We start from the raw sequence: 20,903 nt of genomic DNA on the forward strand, positions 1-20,903 counted from the left end.
TTTGCATAAACTTTTCTGTGTTGTTGCTCTTTGAAAACAGATAATGTTTTAGGCCCTTTCTTTTCTTTCTTTTTATCAATTTCCAGGGTTAGTTGGGTGGGCTCTTGCCCAGACACCACCACTCCGTCATTTCATTTCACACCAGGCCTTTATTTAAAGATATCGGGGCTTGGCTCCAGCAGTATGGTCCCTGGTGTCTTTTCTCCTCAGACTGTTCACCTGGCTTTCCTTTCCTTTCCTTTCCTTTCCTTTCCTTTCCTTTCCTTTCCTTTCCTTTCCTTTCCTTTCCTTTCCTTCCCTTCCCTTCCCTTCCCTTCCCTTCCCTTCCCTTCCCTTCCCTTTTCCTTTCCTTTCCTTTTCCTTCCCTTCCCTTCCCCTCCCCCTCTCCTCTCTCTCTCCTTTTTTTTTTTGCCTTGTTTGCTGCTCATGTTCATGGTAGATCTGCATGAGATGATTAATAACCACAGGACAGAGTCAACATCACACCGCCTTCAAATCTTCTTCGCCAACAAAACTAGTTCCAAACTCATCAAATTAGCCTCCCGCAGATTCTTAGAACTAGGGCAATAGGCAGCCATTCTTTGTCAGGTAAGAATGGTCTCTAGGGCGCTGGAGAGATAGCTTAGTGGTTAAGAGCATTGACGGTTCTTCTAGAGGTCTTGAGTTCAATTCGCAGCAACCATGTGGTGGCTCACAGCCATCTGTAATGGGATCTGATGCTCTTCTGGCGTGTCTGAAGACAGCTACAGTAGACTTATATATAATTGTTGCTGCCTTCCACAGTCCTACTAAGATCCATTTAGTTCAAGCACTCTTCTGGTCTAAAGTCTCTAAGTCTTCTACAATATGGCTAGGTCTGTCACAGCCATACCCAAGTCCCTGACACTAATGTCTCTCAGCTTCTTTTTCACTGCTATGATAAAGACTGAATTGGGGATTTGCTTAAAGTTTCAGAGGATGAGTCCATCATCACATGGCTGGGATTATAGCAGTGGGCAGGAAGGCAGGTGCTAGAGGGGTAGCTGAGAGCTTACATCTGATCCACAAGCATGAGGCAGGGAGAGATTGAGAGAGAAGCATTCAAATATATGGCCTATAGGAGACTGACAGAGAAGCATTTGAATCTATGAGCCTATAGGGGCCATTCTTGAAATTAGATTGACATAGTGATGGATTATGCCATTCACTGTCAAGTCTTCATGGCTGAGGTTCTTTTAGAGAAGAAGATCGCCATTCTAAGACGAGAAACCTTCCCTGCTGATACTCATCTCTGGAATTCCTAGCCAATCTTATTCATCTGTTCATAAGAGTTTCACGCACGTATCGCTAGTGGGATATGATCACATACACCTGCCACTTCCCTCCTTCGACTCCCTCTACATCACCAAAAAGCCCCACAGTCGGCTTCATGTCTTTTTTGTTTATAATTTGCCAAGTCCAGTTAGTGTGCACTATGTGCATAAGTGTGGAGCATTTATACTTATTTTTTATTATGGGAATTATTTATTTTAATTATTTGGGAATATATTACACAGGATGCTACCCAGTCTGAGCACATATGAACGCACACTGCAAACATATTGGAACTCTGTTCAGTATTTAACCTTACACTTTAAAACTCATGTTTCAATTTTAACACTGCACTTCCGTTGTCTTTGCCTGCTTTGTAAGGGGCATCACACATGCAACCGCAGCTTTTGTGTGAGGGTCAGAGATCAAAGTTCAGGGAGTCAGTTCTCTCTTTCTACTATGTGGGTACCAAGGATGGAACCAAGGTCATCAGGCTTGTCAGCACCCCCTTACCCACTGAACCAACGCACCAGCCGTTAACACTACTTTTAAACTTAAATAGCCCAGAGCCTTTTGTTCACTCCAAAGATTGGGGTTCTATACAGTACAGCAGTAATTTTAAAACAAGTCAAATGGCCAATATAAAAAAACCATAGGGAAGGGGAGGGGGAGGGGGATGTTTGCCCGGAAACCGGGAAAGGGAATAACACTCGAAATGTATATAAGAAATACTCAAGTTAATAAAAAAAATTTAAAAAAACCATACTCTGTTATTGAACTGGACGCTAATGACACAAAGTATCTAATGCACAAACAAGAAGGTTGAAACAAACAACAAATGCCGGGGTTTGGACACTGCCTTAGAGTTTCTGTATCTGTGAAAAGACACCATGATCATGACAACTTTTATAGAAGAGAAATATTTAATTGGGGATGGTTTACAGTTTTAGAGATTTGGACTATTATTGCCAGGGCGGGAACATGGTGGTATGCAGACAGACATGGTGCTGGAGAAGGAGCTGAGAATTCTACACCTGGATCCGCAGGCAGCAAGAGACTGTGTGTCACACTGGGTATAGCTTGAGCATAGGTGACCTCAAAGTGCCCCTCGCCCCATTCCCCAGTGACACACCTTTTCCAACAAGGCTATACCACCTAATAGTGCCACTCCTTATGGGCAAAACAGTCAAACATATTCAGATGCTAGACTATTATAAAAGTGACCTCCAGTGGCTGGAGGTCTTGGGGGGTGGGGGAGAGCTAAGAGCCCTGCTACCTACCACCTGCCACTCCTGAGAGCCAAGACAGAGCCCTGCTAATAGAGGGATCACATCTTCCTCCCGTGTGGGTTCACATCGCAGATTGCAGAGTTTGTAATCCGAAAGAAGCAGGTGGTCTTGTCTGCGCAGACCTGAAGGTTTTAAACCTGAAGGTTCATATATAAATCTAGTGCCTCTTGAACAAAAGAAAATTATTCTGCCATATCAACAGTCGAAGCCAACTGGAAGTTCCTTCTTTTTTTCTTTTCCTCTGTCTCTCCCGTCCTCTGTCTTCCTTCCTTCCTTCCTTCCCTCCCTCCCTCCCTCCTTCCTTCCTTCCTTCCTTCCTCCCCCCTTCTTTCTTTCCTTCCTTTTGTGGCACACTAATCAAAACCAAGGTTCTGCAGGTCAGGCAATGCTTTGCTACTGAGCTTCACCACAATGACGTTTTATATTTTAAAATTATTACTATTATTGTTGTTATTGTTAGTGTTTTGTTCGTTTTTCAGTACAGGGTCTCAAAACTGTTTGGATCTCTGTGTACCTCTGGCTGTCCTGGAACTCATTATGTAAACCAGGCTGGTCTTGAACTCATGGAGACTCACCTGCCTCTGCCCCCACCACACTCAGCCTTAAAAATACTTAAAAAAAAATGGCAGGGTTTTCCTGAACTACTCAGGCTGGCCTTGAACTTGTGATCCTCCTGCCTCAACTTCTGTAGCAGCTGGGATTACAGACCTGCACCACATGGCTAAGCTCTAGAGACTGGTCTCAGATTGCAGCAGCCTCTTCTGCTTGGCCACAGTAGATACTGCTTCCCATGTGGAAACATTGTGCATGTTTTGTGGAAGAATTAAAACGTAATCCTTAATTTTTTGGTGAGCTCCCTATTTGTCTTTTGAAAATTGCATCATGTTGACTGTTTCTCACTGATAGACATAAGATTGTTTGGGCACTTAGGTGCCCTACCAGGTTTATTTATTTTTTTCTTTTCTATTTTTCAGAGCTGGGGACCGAACCCAGGGCCTTGCGCTTGCTAGGCAAGCGCTCTACCACTAAGCTAAATCCCCAACCCCCCAGGTTTATTTTTAAATCTTTCAGTTTGCAATCGCTGACTCTTCTGTATCTAGTATAGGGGCATTAGGGACCCAGGCTCTTGGTGGGAAGAATACTCAGGAAATTCAGGATTAGAACCCATCCCTTGGTGAGCATGCAGCCAGGGGCAAAAGGACACTCCAGTAGTGCTGGCAGTCCGTAAATCCTGGGCTGTCTCCAAGATGGTGGGACTCAGGTGCACCCAGGGGCCAGCCTTTCTCTTGTGGAAACAAATGGAGATTTCCACTTCTTGGGAGAAGAAAGTAGAACTGTGGTTCACAGACATCATGGCAGGGGTGGGGTGGGGGTGTGGGGGTTCTTAAGAAGGTACTTGTTCCTTGCAGCAAGTCTAAAGATCAGGGCTAGGAGGAAGCTTAGATGGTAGAGTGCTTGATCTCCAGCTCTACCTAGAGCCAGGCACATGTCTGTCTATATAAGCCCAGCAAAAACAAACAAACAAACAAACAAACAAACAAACAAACAAACAAAAACAAGCATGGTGGCACATGTCTATAAGCCCAGCACTTGGGAGGAGGAGGAGGCAGAGGATCAGAAGTGCTATGTCATCTTTGGTTACATAGCATGTTTGAGCTACACAAAACCTTGTCCCTGAATAAATAAACAAACACATGAGATTGAAGCCTGTTAGGAATAGACGCATCCCGATTCATATTATGGGTGATTTAGTTTAGTTTGTCTGTTTGTTTTTAATTTCAGAAACAGGCTCACGATTATGCTTGTTTTCTTCTTCCTCTCTTTAATTATTGTTAAATGTTTAGCAGGGTACAAAGGCCCTTCCCTGTAGATCCTGGGGTATAACATCCGGAGATGACCTGCACACATCTCTGACTTGAACGTCGCAGATTGCGCTCCACAAAGCCCATGTCTGTGGAATGAAGCCTGCACACTGTGCTCTGCAGGCTGCTGGCACTGGACACGCCAGTGTGAGGATTATGACATGGTATCCCTGTAGTTTGCTTTTTCCTGCCTGAGGGGAGAACTGAGCTGCTACTGTGTCCTCTCCTGTGAATCTGTTTGTTGCTTACTGTCTTCTGACAGGCGCGCGTTCCGGACTAGTTCCCTTGATGCTTCCGCATGGCGCAAGCGCACTCTCCCGGTTTGTGAGAACTTGTCACTTCTGCAAGCCTCTCCCTCATCAGTAGACATTGTGTATTTACGTGTGGTGCAATTTATTCGTCGTCTGGTTTATAATTTATGCTTGGTTTTCTGCAATGCCAAGGATCATTCTGGCAACGTTACAACAGTTTTGTCTGTATGGCACAAGGCATTTTATATGTATGGATACAAATATATCAAAATTATAAATATGCCCAAATTATACAACAGTAACTCGCTTTAAATGCTATAATTTAAATTGTATGATTAAAATAAGAGCGCGTGAGCCAAGGACTTTAAAGAACACCCCACTCCTACTTGGTTCTTAGTCAGCTCTTAAGCTACAGAAATTAATGACCAGAGTGAAGCAATTACCTCATGTCCGTGGGTAGTGACCTCGGAGGGGCTCAGCCTCCTTTCCTCCCGGTCCTATTTTTGTGCATAATAGCGGCATTTATCTCCATTTTAGTTTTCAGTATTTTCTTTATGGTCATAGTCTGAAAAGGTTACATAGTACTCCTTTTGGTAGCACTGAAACCTCTGCCTGTCAGGATCTGGTCTTTCTTAGAGGGCTCTTCTCTAACCCCCCTCTGTTATCTTGTCAATTCTTGCATAAACTGTTGCTGTTCTTTGACATTATCTAAAAGCAATGGGGAAGGGCGAAAACGAGACATTATTCTGTGGGCCGTGTTCTCATGGTGTCCTTGGCCCCTATGGCTTCTCCAATCGCCTTCCTCTCCTTCCTTTGCAGGACTCCCAGAGCACCCGTCTAATATCTGGCTGTAAGAGTCTGCATCCGCTTCCATCGGTTTCTGGGTGACATCTTTCTGGTGACAATTAAGCTGGTTCTGGTTCCACACATCTTGCAGGCGTGATAAACTGTAGGTTGAAGTTTTGTGGCTGGATTCACTTCTCAGTCCCTTCACTTGAGGACTTGCCTGGTTACAGAAGATGACCTGTTCAGCCTTCTTGTCCCCCATTACTAGGAGTCTTCACTAGTGTCACCCACATAGATTCCATAGAGTTTTCATTGCATTACATTTCTAGCTTACCCTCAAAATGCTGCCCCCACCATTCCAGTATTCTCTCCCAGTATTCTCTCCCTCCATATACCCGACCTGATCCCTCTTGTTTCTGTCCCTACCCACCCCCAGTCCACCAGGAAATCTATTCTATTTCCCCTTCCCAGGGAGATCTTTGCATCCCCCTCATCAAGCTCTTCCTGTTTCTAGCCTCTCTGGGTATGTGGATTCTGTCCCTTTTTTTATTGCTAATGTCCACATATAAGTGAGTACATACCGTGTTTGTTTTAATGGGTCTGAGTTACCTCACTCATGATGATCTTTTCTAGTTCCATCCATTTGCCAGAAAATTTCATTGTCTTTATTTGTTTATTTGTTTTGTTTTGTTTTAACAGCTAAGTAATGCTTTGTTGTTCAAAAATACCACTTTGTTTGGTTTTTTGTTTGTTTGCTTGGTTTGGTTTTTAAAATCTATTCTTTTGTTGAGGGACATCTGGGTTGCTTCCAGTTTCTGGCTATTATGAATTAAGCTACTGTGAACGTGAACATAGTTGAGCACGTGTCCTTGTGGTAGAATGGAGTGTCCTTTGGGTATATGTCTAGGAGGTGTATGGCTGACTCTTGAGGTATATTAATTCCCAGGTTTCTGAGAAGCCACCATATTGATTCCCAAAGTGGTTGGACAAGTTTTCAATCCTGCCAGCAGTGGAGGAGTGGTCCTCTTACTCCACATCCTCACCATCATAAGCCGTCACTGGTGTTTTGTAGATTAGCCATTCTAACAGGTGTAAGGAATCTGCAAGTCATTCTGATTTGCATTTCTCTAATGGTTAAAAATGTCAAACATTTCTCTATGTGCTCCTCAGCCATTTGAAATTCCTTTATTGAGGACTCTGTTTAGATATGCATCCCATTTTCTAACTGAATTATTTAGATTGCTGATGTCTAGTTCTTCATGTATTTGGACGTCAGCCCTTTGTCAGATGTTCAGTTGGTGAAGATCTTTTCCCAATCTCTGGGCTGCCATTTCCTGCTCCACTTCTCCTCAGACAAGAGTAGGCCTCTTCCCACAGACATATATTTGGACATTATATATTACAATATATAATTGATGGTGGGTGTCTTTTGCCTTACAGAAGCTTTTCAGTTTCATAATGTCATATTTATTAACTGTTGATCTTAGTGCCTGCTCTATCAGTGTTCTGTTCACGAAGTTGTCTCCTGTGCCAATGTGTTCAAGATTATTTCCCACTTTCTCTTCTTAGTGTTTCTGATTTAATGTTGAGGTTCTTGGTCCAATTGGATTTAAGTTCTGTGCAGGGTGATAGATATGGATCTATTTGCATTCTTCTACATACTGAAACCCAGTTACACCAGCACTATTTGTTGAAGATACTTTCTTTTCTCCTTTATATATTTTTGGCTTCTTTATTAAAATCAGATGTCCATAGGTGTGTGGACTTACCTCGGGGATTTGATTCCACTTATCAACACGTCTGTTTTTATGCCAATACTATATGCTTTTTTGTCACTATTGCTCTACACTACAGTTTGAAGTCTGGGATGATGATAGCTCTGGATGTTCTTTTATTGCACAGAAGTGTTTTAGCTCTCCCGGGTCTTTTGTTTTTCCATGTGAAGTCAAGTATTATTATTTCTAAGTCAATAAACTATTGTTTTTTAATTTTGATGGCCATTGTGTTGAATCTATAAATTGCTTTTGGTAAGATGGCAATTTTTGTTACTTGATCCTACCAATCCATGAGTATGGGAAATCCTTCTGATACCGTCTTCAAGTTCTTCAAAGACTTGAAGCTTTTAATCAAACAGGTCTCTCACTTGCTTGGTTACAGTTACACCAAGATATTCATATTACTTGTGACCTGATGTAAATGGTGTTGTTTCCCCGATTTCTCTCTTGTCTTCTTTCTCTTTTGTATATAAGAGAGCTACTGGACTTTTGTTTGTTCATTTGGTTATTAATCTTGTACTCAGCTATTTTGCTGAAGGTGTTTATCAGTTGTAGGAGTTCCTGGGTAGAGTTTTTGGGGTTACTTATGTATATTGTCATATCATCTGCAAATAGTGGTATTTCGACTTCTTCCTTTTCTATTTGAATCTCTTTGACTTCCTTTAGTTGTTTTATTGTACTAATTAGGACTTCAACTACTATAATGAACAGATATGGAAAGAACCTTGTCTTATTCCTGATTTAGGTGGAATTGCTTTGAGTTTCTCTCCATTTAATTTGATGTTGGCTATTGGCTTGCTGTAAATTGCCTTTATCATGTTTAGGTATGGGTCACGTATCTCTGATATCTCCATTCATCATGAATGGGTGTTGGGTTTTGTCAAAGGTCTTTTTCAGCATCTAATGAGATGATCACGTGGGGTTTTTTTCTTTCAATTTGTTTATATGGTGAGTTATATTGATGGATTTTCATATGTTGAACCATCCCTGCATCTCAGAGATGAAGCCTACTTGATCATGGTGGATGGTGTTTTTGATGTGTTCTTGGATTCAATTTGCAAGTATTCTATTGTGCATTTTTGCATCTATGTCCATGAGAGAAATTGGTCTTTAATATTTTGTTGAATCTTTGTGTGGTTTGGGTATCACAGTGACTGTGACCTCATAAAATGAATTTGGTAATATTACTTTTGTTTCTACTTTGTGGAATAATTTGAGGAATATTGGCATTAGCTCTTCTTTGAAAGTCTGGTAGAATTCTGCATTAAAACCATATGGCCCTTGGTGTTTCTAAGTTAGGAGACTTTTAATGACTGCTGTTATTCCCTTGGAGGTTACAGGTCTACTTAAGTTGTTTATCTGATCTTGATTTAGTTTTGGAAAGTAGTATCTATGGAGAAAATTGTCCATTCTTATAGATTTTCCAATTTTGTTGAGCATAGGTTTTTCAAGTATGACCTAATATTTCCTTGGATTTCCTTGGTGTCTGTGTCCCCCTTTTCATTTCTGATTTTTGTTAATTTGGATGTTTTTCTCTATCTTTTAGTTTGTCTAAGGATTTGTCAATCTTTTATTTCCTCAAAAACCAACTCTAGTTTTTAAAAACTTATTCTTTCTATTGTTCTCTTTGTTTCTGTTTTGTTGATTTTCAGTCCTGAGATTTTCTTCCTTCTCGTCCTCTTGGATATGTTTGCTTCTTTTTGTTCTAGAGCTTTCAGGTGTGCTGTTAAGTCGCTCACACGAGATCTCTCCATTTTCTTTTCAAATGAAAGCACTTAGTGCCGTGAACTTTCTTCTTAGCTCAGCTTTCATTGTGTCCCATAAGTTTGGTATGTTGTGCATTAATTTTCATTGAATTCTAGGAAGTCTTCAATTCTTTATTTTTGCCTTGATCCAGTAGTCATTAGTAGTCATTCAGTAGAGAGGCATTCAGTTTCCATGAGTTGGTAGACTTTCAATTATTGTTGAAATCCAACTTTAATCTGTGGTGGTCTGATAGGATGCAGTGAATAAGTTCAATTTTCTTATATCTGTTGAGACTTGCTTTGTGACCAAGTATGTAGTCAATTTTGGAGAGTATTCTGTGAGGTGAGAAGAAGGTATTTATTAGTTTGGGTGAAATTTTCTGTAGATATCTGTAAGGTTCACAGGGCCTATTAGCTCCGTTCTCAATCTGTTTAGTTTTTGTCTGGATGAACTGCCCATTACCAAAAGTGGGTATTGAAGTCTCCCAGTATTAAAGTGTGATGTGATTTAAACTTTAGCAATGTTCCTTTTATAAATGTGGATGTCCTTGCATTTCTGCTGTAGGTTTTGAGAATTAAAATGTCATCTTGGTGGATTATTCCTTGAGTCCGAGTGTCATAATCCATCTCTTTGGATTGATTTTGGTTTGAAGTCTATATTGTTAGATATTAGAATAACCACACTAGCTTGCCTCTTAGAGTCGTTTGCTTGGGAAATCTTTTTCCAACCTTTTACTCTAAGGTAATGTATATCTTTGAACTTGAGATGTGTTTCTCGAATGCAGCAGAAGGATGGATCCTGTTTTTAAATCTATTCTGTTAGTATGGGCCTTTTTGTTAGAGAATCAAGTCCATTGGTATTGATATGTATCAATGACCAATGATTGTTAATGCCTGTTATTTTGTAGTCATAGCAGTGGTAGTAGTAGTAGTAGTAGTAGTAGTAGTAGTAGTAGTAGTAGTAGTAGCAGCAGCAGCAGTAGTAGTAGTTATTGTTGTTATTGTTGTTGTTGTTGGTGGTGGTGTGTTTCCTTCCTTTGAGTTTCGCTGCTGTGAAATTATTTGTGACCCTTTTTATTGTTTTTATGTAGTTAACTTCCTTGGGTTGGTCCTGCACCCAGACAAGACTTCCTGAGGATCAAGGAGGGCATCAATCCACCAACAAAACATTCAATCAAAAATTTGTCTTGCCTAAAGATGTGCAGGGACAAAGATGGAGTAGAGACTGAGGGAACAGACAACCAATGGCTGCCCGAACTTTAGACCCATTCCCTGTGACAGAGCCAGCCCTTGACACTATTAGTGATACACAGCTATGCTTGCAGACAGGACCCTAGTATAACTGTCTCCTGAGAGACTTCATCCAGTAGCGGATGAAAACAGATGCAGAGACCTCCAGCCAAGCATCAGGCAGAGCTCTGGGAATCCTCTGGAAGAGTGGGGGATATAATTGAGGAAGCTGAAGGGGTCAAGGACACCACAAGAAGACCTACAGAGTCAACTAACCTGGGCCTATGGGGGCTCATAGAGACTGAACCACCCACCAAAGAACATGCAGAGGCTGGACCTAGGACCCCTACACATTTGTAGCAAATGTGCAGCTTGGTCTTCATGTAGGTCCCCTAACAAGTAGATCAGGGGGTATCTCAGTCTCTGTTCCCTGCCTTTGGATCCCCTTCCCTCTACCTGGACTGCCTGGCTGGGCTTCAGTGGGAGAGGACGTGCCTACTCCGGCTGGGACTAGATGTTCCAGGGTTGGGCAGTACCCAAGGTAGGTTCCTTGTTCTCTAAGGAGAAGGGAAGTAGGCAATGGGGGAAGGGAAGGGTGAGACTGGGAGGAGGAGGGAGGGAATGTGTTCAGAATGTAAAGTGAATTAAAAAATAAATTATTGAAGAAAATACAAACTTCCTTGGGTTGGATACTAGTACTTTTTTTTTTTAGGGCTGGATTTACGGATAGATAGTTTTTTAAAACTTGACTTTAGTAGAGCGCTTGCCTAGGAAGCGCAAGGCCCTGGGTTCGGTCCCCAGCTCCAAAAAAAAAAAAAAAAAAAAAAAAAAGAACCAAAAAAAAAACTTGACTTTATCATGGAATATCTTGTTTTCCCCACCTATGGTGACTGAAAGTTTTGCTGTGTATGGTAGTCTGGGCTGACATCTTGTGGTCTCTTGATCTGTTGTTCTTTTAAAGGTTCCTCAGTTCAGCTTTGGTGCTCTTGATGCTAGTCTATGAGTTTTCCTTATTTTATTTGTGTGTGTGTGTGTGTGTGTGTGTGTTTTGCTACAAATCAAATCCAGGACCTTGAATACTCTGAGTAAGAACACTCCTATTGAGCTACACCCCCCCCAACCCTCATTTTTTTCTTTTTGTGGGATGGGGCTGTACCTTACTATGTAACCTAGATTGGCCACGAACTTGAGATCTTCCTCCCTCTGCCTGGAAAGTATTGGTAATAAATGCTTCTTGCAGCACCCGACTACTCTTCCAGAGGTCCTGAGTTCAATTCCCAGCAACCACATGGTGGCTCACAACCATCTGTAATGGGATCTGATGCCCTCTTCTGGTGTATCTGAAGACAGCTACAGTGTACTTATATATAATAAATAAATAAATCTTTAAAAATAAATAAATAAATAAATAAATAAATAAATAAATAAATAAATAAATAAATAAATGCTTCTTGCTTTTAAAAAATGGAGGCCTGAAGCATTCTTTTTTTTTTTTTTTGTATATAAATAATACACTGTAGCTGTCTTCAGACACACCAGAAGAGGGCAGCAGATCCCATTACAGATGGTTATGAGCCACCATGTGGTTGCTGGGATTTGAACTCAGGACCTCTGGAAGAGCAGTCAGTGCTCTTAACCAACGGGCCCTCTCTCCAGCCCCTGAAGCATTCTTTCACTTTGCTGTGTCTAGGCTTTTTACTGGTCTGCCAGTATGTTTGCTATGTAATTTCTTTTAAATGCTTGGGCATTACTGTGAATCTTCCTGAAGATCACACCATAGTAAAACCTATGTATTTCTAAACCAGCTTTTCTTTACTTTGGGCCACATGCGAGGCCAACAAAGTGTCCTAAAGATATTCCAAAGTCCAACTATCTAGCCAGGGATTTTTTTCCTACATTTTATAGAATCTTTAATAAGAGCTGAACTTCCAGTTGCACTCGGCTTAATTGTTTGGAAATCTCCATTTTCAGATCAACAGTTTTACTGGTTGCATTCTCTACCTTCTACATCTGCCTTAGTCACTATTCCATTGCTGTGAAGAGACACCATGACCAAGGCAACTCTTACAAAGGAAAGCATTTAAATGGGGCTGGCTTTACAGTTTTAGAGGATTAGTCCGTGGCATCATGGCGGGAAGCAGACAGACGTGGTGCTAGACCAGTAGCTGAGAGCTGTATCTCCTGATCCTAAGGCAGCAGGTAGAGGGAGAGCTCACTGGGAAGGGTGTGGGCTTTTCAAACCTCAAAGCTCACCTTCAGTGACACACCTCCTACAACAAGGTGTACTGCTACTCCTGACTCTCTCTCCTGCCTTTGCTGCCACATCGACCACAGCCAAAAGACACATGTTTTGTGTGCTAGGATGACAACATCCCCCATGCATATACCAGTTCTTGTCTCAGTTTTCTGTTGCAGGATAAACCAGCCCAGAATGTAGCATCTTAGATCAATGTCAATTTTATCACTAGTGATTCTTCTGGTCTGCAGTTCAGGTGAGGGTTGATGGGAGCAGTTCAGCTAAGCTTTGGTGGTGGGAGGGTCAGCCAGGGTGACTGAACTCAGAAAGTCTAAGCTGATATAAGTTGATGGAACCATGAGTTCACAATAAGCCTTTCTTCCTTATAAATTGATTCTCTCACAGTGTTTTTGTCACCGTAATGGAAAGATGATGAACTCATTGATGATAAAACCAATGATTTGATTAAGCATGTCAAACATTTACATGGATCAGCCATTTGGTTTGATCCTATCAGAAGTCCAGTGCTTGGAATTTAGCTTGACTCAAGTTTTCATAACTCAGTCACTATTTTCAGAAGAATCATATAAGTGTAGTGGTCCTCTACAGTTGGTAGAGAGTGGGCATAGAAGTGGGGAAGAATAACATACAAATTCTTAGAGAAACTGAGGCCAGTTTTACTTTTCTAACTGACAAAATGTTTCCAGATGCAATGAGCTCTCTATTTGATGCTTACTGTGTTCAAATGAAAACAAGAAAGCAGGTATCTATAAGTAACTTGTTGAAAATTCACTTCCCCTGTGGGCGGTGCTTATGTTTAAAAAAAAAAGGTGACTGAGTTCCCAAATTAGAGTGAGGCTTTTACTGTCTGGAGAAGGTGGCTATAAAAAGATAAGAATAAGGAAAAGACTATGACCAATAAAAAGAATGGGCTCTTAATCATAGCCTTATCAGCCTTATCAGCCACAACAAGGGCTAGAGGCAGCCTCAATTATGCCTTGTGTTATTAAGTCAACAACCCCCAATTTTCCTGACAGCAATTTTTTTGGTGCCAATATTTTTGGTCTTTCGCCTCCAAATACTAGCCTCGTACGGAGCCAGGCAACTTTAAAGTGTGTGTGCCTAAATTTTATAAATAGAAATGTACTTGTGTGTATATGAAAAGAATATAGTATTTATGTCACCCATACTTAACTTTAAAAATATTCATTGTTGTATAATATTTTTAAAACATTAGAATAGGTTGCTCGGAATTTATGAGGAGTACCACATATGTAATTAAGGACATTCTTCTAATGTTTGTATTATGCATGACTCAACTCTTCAAACTTAGTGAAAAAAACAGTATGTAGGAGAAAATGATGTGTGTTTATAATAACAAAGGCATCGCATGGGTTATTAGTGAGTTGAAAATAACCCTTTTGTAAATTTAGTTTGGCCAGTTCCAGATATTCCTGTATATTATCACACAAATGGCATGCGGTCTTTGAAATTAGATAAATCAAATGCATCCTTGCTGAACACAAAGAAGTAATGAAGGAGGACTTCCAATTCCTCTGGAAATGTAATGAAGACAGAAGAGGTGTGGAATTACAGATGTCTCCAGGCAAACGCACTTAACAACACTGAGTTGAACACCTGAAGTGGCTGAAACGGTTACATCACGTGCTTATGATGTCTTGCCAGGGAGACAGGTTTTAGAATCACCTAGGAGACACAACTCTGAGTATTTCTGAGGGTGTTCCAAGAGAGGTTTAACTGAGGCAGGGAGATCACCCCTGCCCTGCATGTGAATGGCTCCTCCATATGTTGGGCTGGGGTCCTGGAATGGATATGAAGAGGGAAGCAATCTGGGAGACAAAGTGCGTCCACGCGCATGCGCACGCACACGCGCACATGCTTCCTGATCAGAAAGCACCCGAGCGAGCACAACCGACATGCTCTTGCTGCTATGATGGACAGTATCCTAAACTGTGAAGCCAAATAAGTCCTTCCTTCTTAAGTTGCTCTTGCTAAGAAGTGTTTGTTACGAGAAAAGTAGCTAACATTAAAGGGAGGAGGTGATCTGTACCAAGCACAGTGGCAAATTGTGGTACCATCATCCAAGGTAGAAGGGTTAAAAATTCAAGGCCAGTCTGGGCTACACAGAGGCTTTCAGGACTGAACTACTAAGTGAGAGTTTACGTCAAAGCAGAGCAAAACAAAAATTTAAGAAACTGAATATTCCTTGGGTCTAATCCCTTCTACAGAGGGGGAAAAAAAAGGCACATGTAATCTAAATGTGACTGAAAGATCTATGATCCAGGAGCCAGCCAGAAAGAAAGAAAGAAAGAAAGAAAGAAAGAAAGAAAGAAAGAAAGAAAGAAAGAAAGAAAGGAAGGAAGGAAGGAAGGAAGGAAGAAAGAAAGAAAGAAAGAAAGAAAGAAAGAAAGAAAGAAAGAAAGGAAGAAAGAAAGAAAGGAAGACAGAAAGGAAGGAAGACTCAAACTGAGTCTGGATTACCTATCACTCCTATCACTTTCTTTGCTGATGTGTGGGAAGTAGTTGCTAGTTTCTAGATGGAGGAGAGTTCAGTCTGCAGAGCCAGGCAGACAGCAATGCTCTGTGGGACACTGGCAACTCACGTGCAGGGAGCCTTTGGACAGACTGTTGGTGTGAGTGCACAACTGAGCCAGCTGCAGATAGAATCAACAGTTTGGAGAACTGTTGATGCTCATGATGTCTTCCAGAGGCAGCTGGCAGTGACCTGGACCAGCACAAGCAGCCCTTTATCTTGATTTCTGCTGGCAATGCTGAGGCACAATTCCTGATTCACTTCTTCCCTTTGGAAGGACAGGAGACATGGTAAATGGTTGCCACAAACTAAGATTTTCGTGTCTCTCTCTCTCTCTGTGTGTGTGTGTGTGTGTGTGTGTGTGTGTGTTTGTGTGTGTGTCTGCATATATGTGAAGGAATTCTGGTGTTAAGGTCCTGTTCCTCAACTGGTTCTTGATTTGTCAGTAAAGAAAGCCATAGACAAATTGCTGGATGGGAGGAATAGGTAGGATTTCTGGATGTGTGCATTCTCATGCATGCATGCATGTGTGCCTATATGCCTGTGGGCGTGTGTGTGTGTGTGTGTGTGTGTGTGTGTGCACGCGCGCACACATGCATGCATGTGTCTGTGTACACGAGTAAATAGTAGAGGTAAGTGTCTATGTGTGAGCTTGTACGAGGAAGCCAGAAATCAATGTTGGATATCTTCTGTGGCCAATTCTTCATCTTACTTTTTGAATCAGGGTCCTTTACTGAACCTGGAACTCACGAACTAAGCTATATCTCATGGCCAGCAAGCTCCAGAGATGCTCTTGTCCCAGCCTCCCCAGTGATGCAATGACAAGCATGTACCTCCGTGCCCAGCTTTTTATATAGGCGCTGGGAATCCGAACTCAGGTCTCTATGTTTGCATAGAAAGCACTTTATCACCCATCATGCTGCAGAGCCTCATAGGAGGTGTTCTGTCACTAGTCAGACGACACCCAACATCTGCAAGAATTGTTACATTTGTTAATCTGATTTTTAAAATTGGTTACGTCATTAAAATAATGTCTGTGTAGCCCCATGGTCACACATACTCTGGGAAATGAGAGCTCTGACACTGTTTTTCTAACCCTGGCCTCTTAGAAAGCTGGGCAATCATTCAGGGTCACAGCAACACTGTCTTCTCTGGATAAAAACTCTCCACGATGCTGTCAGCAACCATCTAAGAATCGGGAAGTTCTTGGACATTTGCAATTGTACTCTTGCCCTGCTTGGACAGTCACATCCACGAAGGTCTGTATCTCAGTTGTACAGAGCAGGGGTAGGGGTGTCACAGCTTATTCAAGCATGTGTGTGTGTGTGTGTGTGTGTCCATGTGTTTGTGTGTGTGCCTCTGTGTGGTGTGTGTGGTGTGTGTGTGTGTGTGTGTGTGTCCATGTGTTTGTGTGTGTGCCTCTGTGTGGTGTGTGTGGTGTGTGTGTGTGTGTGTGTGTGTGTGTGTGCATACACATTTCCTGTATAACGATAACCTACCTGGGATGATACTAGCTACAATTTGGATGTTCAGAGAGAACATCTCTTGCTCCATTATAGGTCTCGTCCCTGCCCTTTTCAAGTACCTTTTACTGCCAGCAACCAAAAAAATAATAGCAAATTTTTAAAAAAGCAAAAGAACTAAGAGGATTCAACGTAACAACCCAGCCAATTTAAAACTAGACGCATGCATTATTTCTGTCCTTTGTGCACTGTGGGCTTTGACCTGTATGAGTGACATTGTGCTGTGGCATGGCTTGGGTCTTGGTGATGCCTTTGGCTTCCTGTGTGTTGATACCATGATCTCCTCTAATTTGAGGCCAGAGCAGGTGAAACTAGAAGGTCCAGAAACAATTCTTGCACAGCACTGCCTTTAACAGACCCAGCTTCTCCTCCATCTCACTCATGGAGCTGTCTCCAGTGCCACAATAGTGTCCTCCACACAGTCTATCAACTCTTGACTGAGCATAACTCTCTCCATGACCACTGACTTGGGTCTAGCTTGGAGGCTATTAGGTCACTCCTCTCTGGGCAGAGCTCATGATGGATGCTCTCTGCTTACACCAGCCATGTTCTACTGGACCCCTCTTGTTCTAGCATCCCTACGAATGGACAAGGTAGAGTTTCCCTTACATCTCTTCTAGGACACTCTCCTACCTCAAGGAAGACCCATCAGACCCACCAGAGATGGAAGAAACAATGTTACCTGTGCTGACTATTAGAGCTATGAAGCAGGACGTTTGGATGGCAACTAAAAGAATCTATCAGTGTGCACAGCTTGAATTATGAACCCATCATCTTGCCAGGGAAAGCGTGTGTTACTGCTTGTCTATGAAATGCCTTCCAAAGGCTCACGATGAGGTGTGGTCCCCAGACCGTAGCACTACTTTGGAAGGATCTGGAAATGTTAGGAGGTGTGGCCTACCTGGTTGAAGTAGGTGATCACAGGTATTCTTAAAGGCTGTATCTTGTCCCAAACTCCTCTCTCTAGCTCTCAGTTTCCTGTCCACCAACGAGCTGTGATGCTCCTGAGAGATGGCCTGTTACATTCTGCCACCATGACTGTGCTCTCTGAAGCCATGAGCCAAATCAAATCAATCTCCCCTCTTTGAAAGTTGTCCTCACGGTTGTTTTGTCAGAGCAACAAGAAAAGCAACCAATTCAGAAACAGCTCTCAGCTTCAGTCAACAAACCTCTGACATCTACTTCTAGATGAGAATCTAAGATAAAGGTAGCCTTGGGATTAAAAGCCTTAGTTTTGTATGTGTTAAGAACTGTCTGCATGTAGCTGTTCTATAGAGTCTTGGATTTAAAAACAGGGCAAATCAATAAGAACTTGTATGGTTCAGGAAACTATGACAAGAACAGACTTTCTAAGTTTATGAGACCAAATGTTAAGCCTATTTTCAATATTGACCGCATCTTTGACTATGACTGAACATCTAGAATGCTGGCGGTCACTTGTACACACATCTGTGTCTTCCATCCATGGCCCTGTCTTCTTTCCTAACCCTCACAACACATTTATGTTTCCCTCCTGAAGGAAAGTAAGTGCTTGGATGCTAGGGTGTGCGCCTTACCCTCCAGGACACAGAGAATTGGCCAGCACTGAGTCAGCAGTTCAGCGGCTAGCAAAGTCCCTACTCCTGACAGCTGTTTATTTCTCTCAGTGTAATTTCAGAGAAAAATATCCAGAAGGGATTTGGTGCCCTAGATCTATCAGAAAACATGTGTAAGATAGTCTGTCATTTTACAGCATGAAAAGCTAACTCTACATAATCACATCATCAATGGTTAGAATCTCAGTAATAATTTATCTGAAGTTGGGTTAAAGGGGGAGGGGATGTTAAAGCGCATAGCTGATAACTGGTAGGAATGTAAAGACTTGACATGTGTGGCGGTGGTGTGGGGTGAGAGTGTTTTCCAGCCTTTTAAGGGAAGCAGAGGAAAATAGAATTTGAAAGACTCTTTCAAATACATCAGATTCAGGTCCCGCTGTCTGCATCAAAAACACAGCTTGCTGACTGGCCTCTGGCAGTGGGGCTGCTCTAACATTAGGAAGCTTTGAGGTCATGGTCAATGAAGCATGAAGGAGCCCAGATCAAAAGGTGTGAACCCTTCAGGCTCAGCTGGGAGGGAACCTGGGCTACAGGCCAGGGTGGAATCTAATGGTCTCCAGACAGAAGCAGCACCAGAGAGGTTTGTAGAAGCCAGTGATTCCAAAAAAAGGAGAGAGAACAGTATCCACCCAGATAGCATGTATCAAACAGTATTTACAGAAACTCCCTGATCTGATGTCTTGCTAGCTGCATCAGATTTAAAACACCAACTAAGACAAAAATAGTTAAGATGGTCAAAATATTAACAAAAGAATTAAAGTGGTACACTAGAAAGTACCTACTTAGAAAAGAAGGCAGGCAATAAGGAAGGAACATTAACAACATTAACAAACAAAATTGTGTCATGACCTACATATACAGAGAGAAATCAGTGAAGTGGCAGATAAAAGCCAGGCTAGGTAGCATATTCTCACAACCCCAGCACTCAGGAGACTGACAGAAGGATTAGGAGTTCAAGGACAGTCTGAGTTATTTTGTAAGTCCCAGAGTGAAAAGCAAAAGGAAACAAAAGTAGCAGATTCTGTTTTGACTGTATTGCAAATTACACTAAATATGAATGAACCAAGCATTCTATATCAAAAGGCAGAGGTTGTCAGGTTGGTTAGATTTTAAAAGGAGCATCCAATTCTTGTGCTATCTTCAAAAGATATTGGAACAACAATATAGAAAAAAGATATAGATTCAACAATATTGGAAGCAAGAGAATGAAGGTAAATTGTACAAATAGTGACTTTGTGTTTGGCTGTGATACTATGAAACAAAATAAACTTTAAGACAAAAAAAGTAGTTGAATACAAAGGGGCCCGCACTTTAAAGCATAAGTGCATGCTTCCCATGAAGGGATTCTTCCTTATGTTGAAGACTACTGTGTATTTGTGCCTATAAATGGCATGATGTCATGTTCTTACCGTTAGAGTGCTATAAAATAGTTCAGCATTTGTGCTCCATCTGCACGTTCTCCTTCACTCCACCTGCTAAGCTCCTGACAGCCAATGATCCTTTTCACAATCTGATTTTACTTTTCCAGACTGTTCTATTCCAGGACACAGTCACGCCTTTTCAGACTGTCTTTGTTTAGCTAGTGCTTCGGTTATTTTCTCATAGCCACGACAAAAATAACCAAAAAAAGGAAAGAGTATACAGGACGAAAGATTTCTGTTGCCTCAGTTTCGTGACAAGAAAGGCGTTTGTGGCTTATACTACACTTGATCTTAGCCAAAAGGCTGAGAAGCGATGCGTTTGTGGCTTATGATATGGCTTCTTACACCTCCGCAGATCAGAAAGCTGAGAGGTCTGCTATATATAACTTCTATCCCTGCTCCCACAGAGCTTTGGCTAGCTAGACATAAGGTTCCACAACCTCTACGAACAGCGCCAACAACTGTTCATACATAGGAGTCAATGGGTGACGTTTCATATGGAAATCTTATCATGTAGCAATACAAATCTAAGGTTCTTCTGTTCAGTTTTCTTTACCACTGAGTGATATTCAAGTGCTTGGCTGTACCACAGTTTGCCTACAAATTCACCTATTGAAGAATGTTTGGCTATTTCCAAGTGCTGGGAATTCGAAGTAAAGATGGTGTTAACCTTCCTAGGCAGTTTTGTGTGTGGACTCTTGATTTCAGTTTATTCGGGTAAGGACGAAGGGGTGTGACTGATGGATTCTTTGGTAAGCCTATGTTTAATTTCGTGATAGGCTGCCAAGCTGTCTCCAAAATGACTGAGCCATTCTATATTTCCACGAACAACAAACTGGCATTCCAATAGCCCCACATCTTCTCTGACACTCACCATTAATTTCGTTTTTCCACCTTCATAGGTGTGGGATGGCTTCACAGAGTTGTTTTAATTTGCAACAGTGTTTGCTGAGTACTCGATTGACATCTGTGTTTCTTCTTTCATGAGATGTCTCTTAAGGTCTGCTCCCCATTTTAAAGTATTAAGTTGGTAGTTTTTTATTGATCAGTTCTGGGTTCTTTGTATAGCTTGAATGACAGTCCCTCACTGAGTAAGCCTTTTGGAAATAATTCTACTGATCCAGGGCTTAGTGTTCTCCCAACAGCCCTTTCTCTGTTTCTGTCTCTGTCTCTGTCTCTGTCTCTGTCTCTGTCTCTGTCTCTCTCTGTCTCTCTCTGTCTCTCTGTCTCTCTCTCTAAAGAGACAGGCCTCACTACATAGCCCTGGCTAGTTTGGAACTCACTTGTGTAGACCAGGTTGGCCTTGAACTCACAGAGATGTGCCTGCATCTGCCCCCCAAGGTCTG

General features: G+C 41.8%; 1 long non-coding RNA gene across 1 annotated transcript in view; it reads right to left on the reverse strand.

Annotated features, from left to right (window-relative positions):
• Positions 1 to 4,384: 4,384 nt before the first annotated feature.
• The window catches only part of LOC134485127 (uncharacterized), a 32,716-nt gene continuing 16,197 nt past the window's right edge, over positions 4,385 to 20,903 (reverse strand). The window contains exon 2 of the long non-coding RNA XR_010063024.1: positions 4,385 to 9,334. This is a non-coding gene — a long non-coding RNA (uncharacterized LOC134485127). The remainder of the gene's footprint in view (positions 9,335 to 20,903) is intronic.

This window comes from Rattus norvegicus, chromosome 1, assembly GCF_036323735.1.
Source record: "Rattus norvegicus strain BN/NHsdMcwi chromosome 1, GRCr8, whole genome shotgun sequence".
In the NCBI taxonomy this organism is placed as follows: Eukaryota; Metazoa; Chordata; class Mammalia; order Rodentia; family Muridae; genus Rattus; species Rattus norvegicus.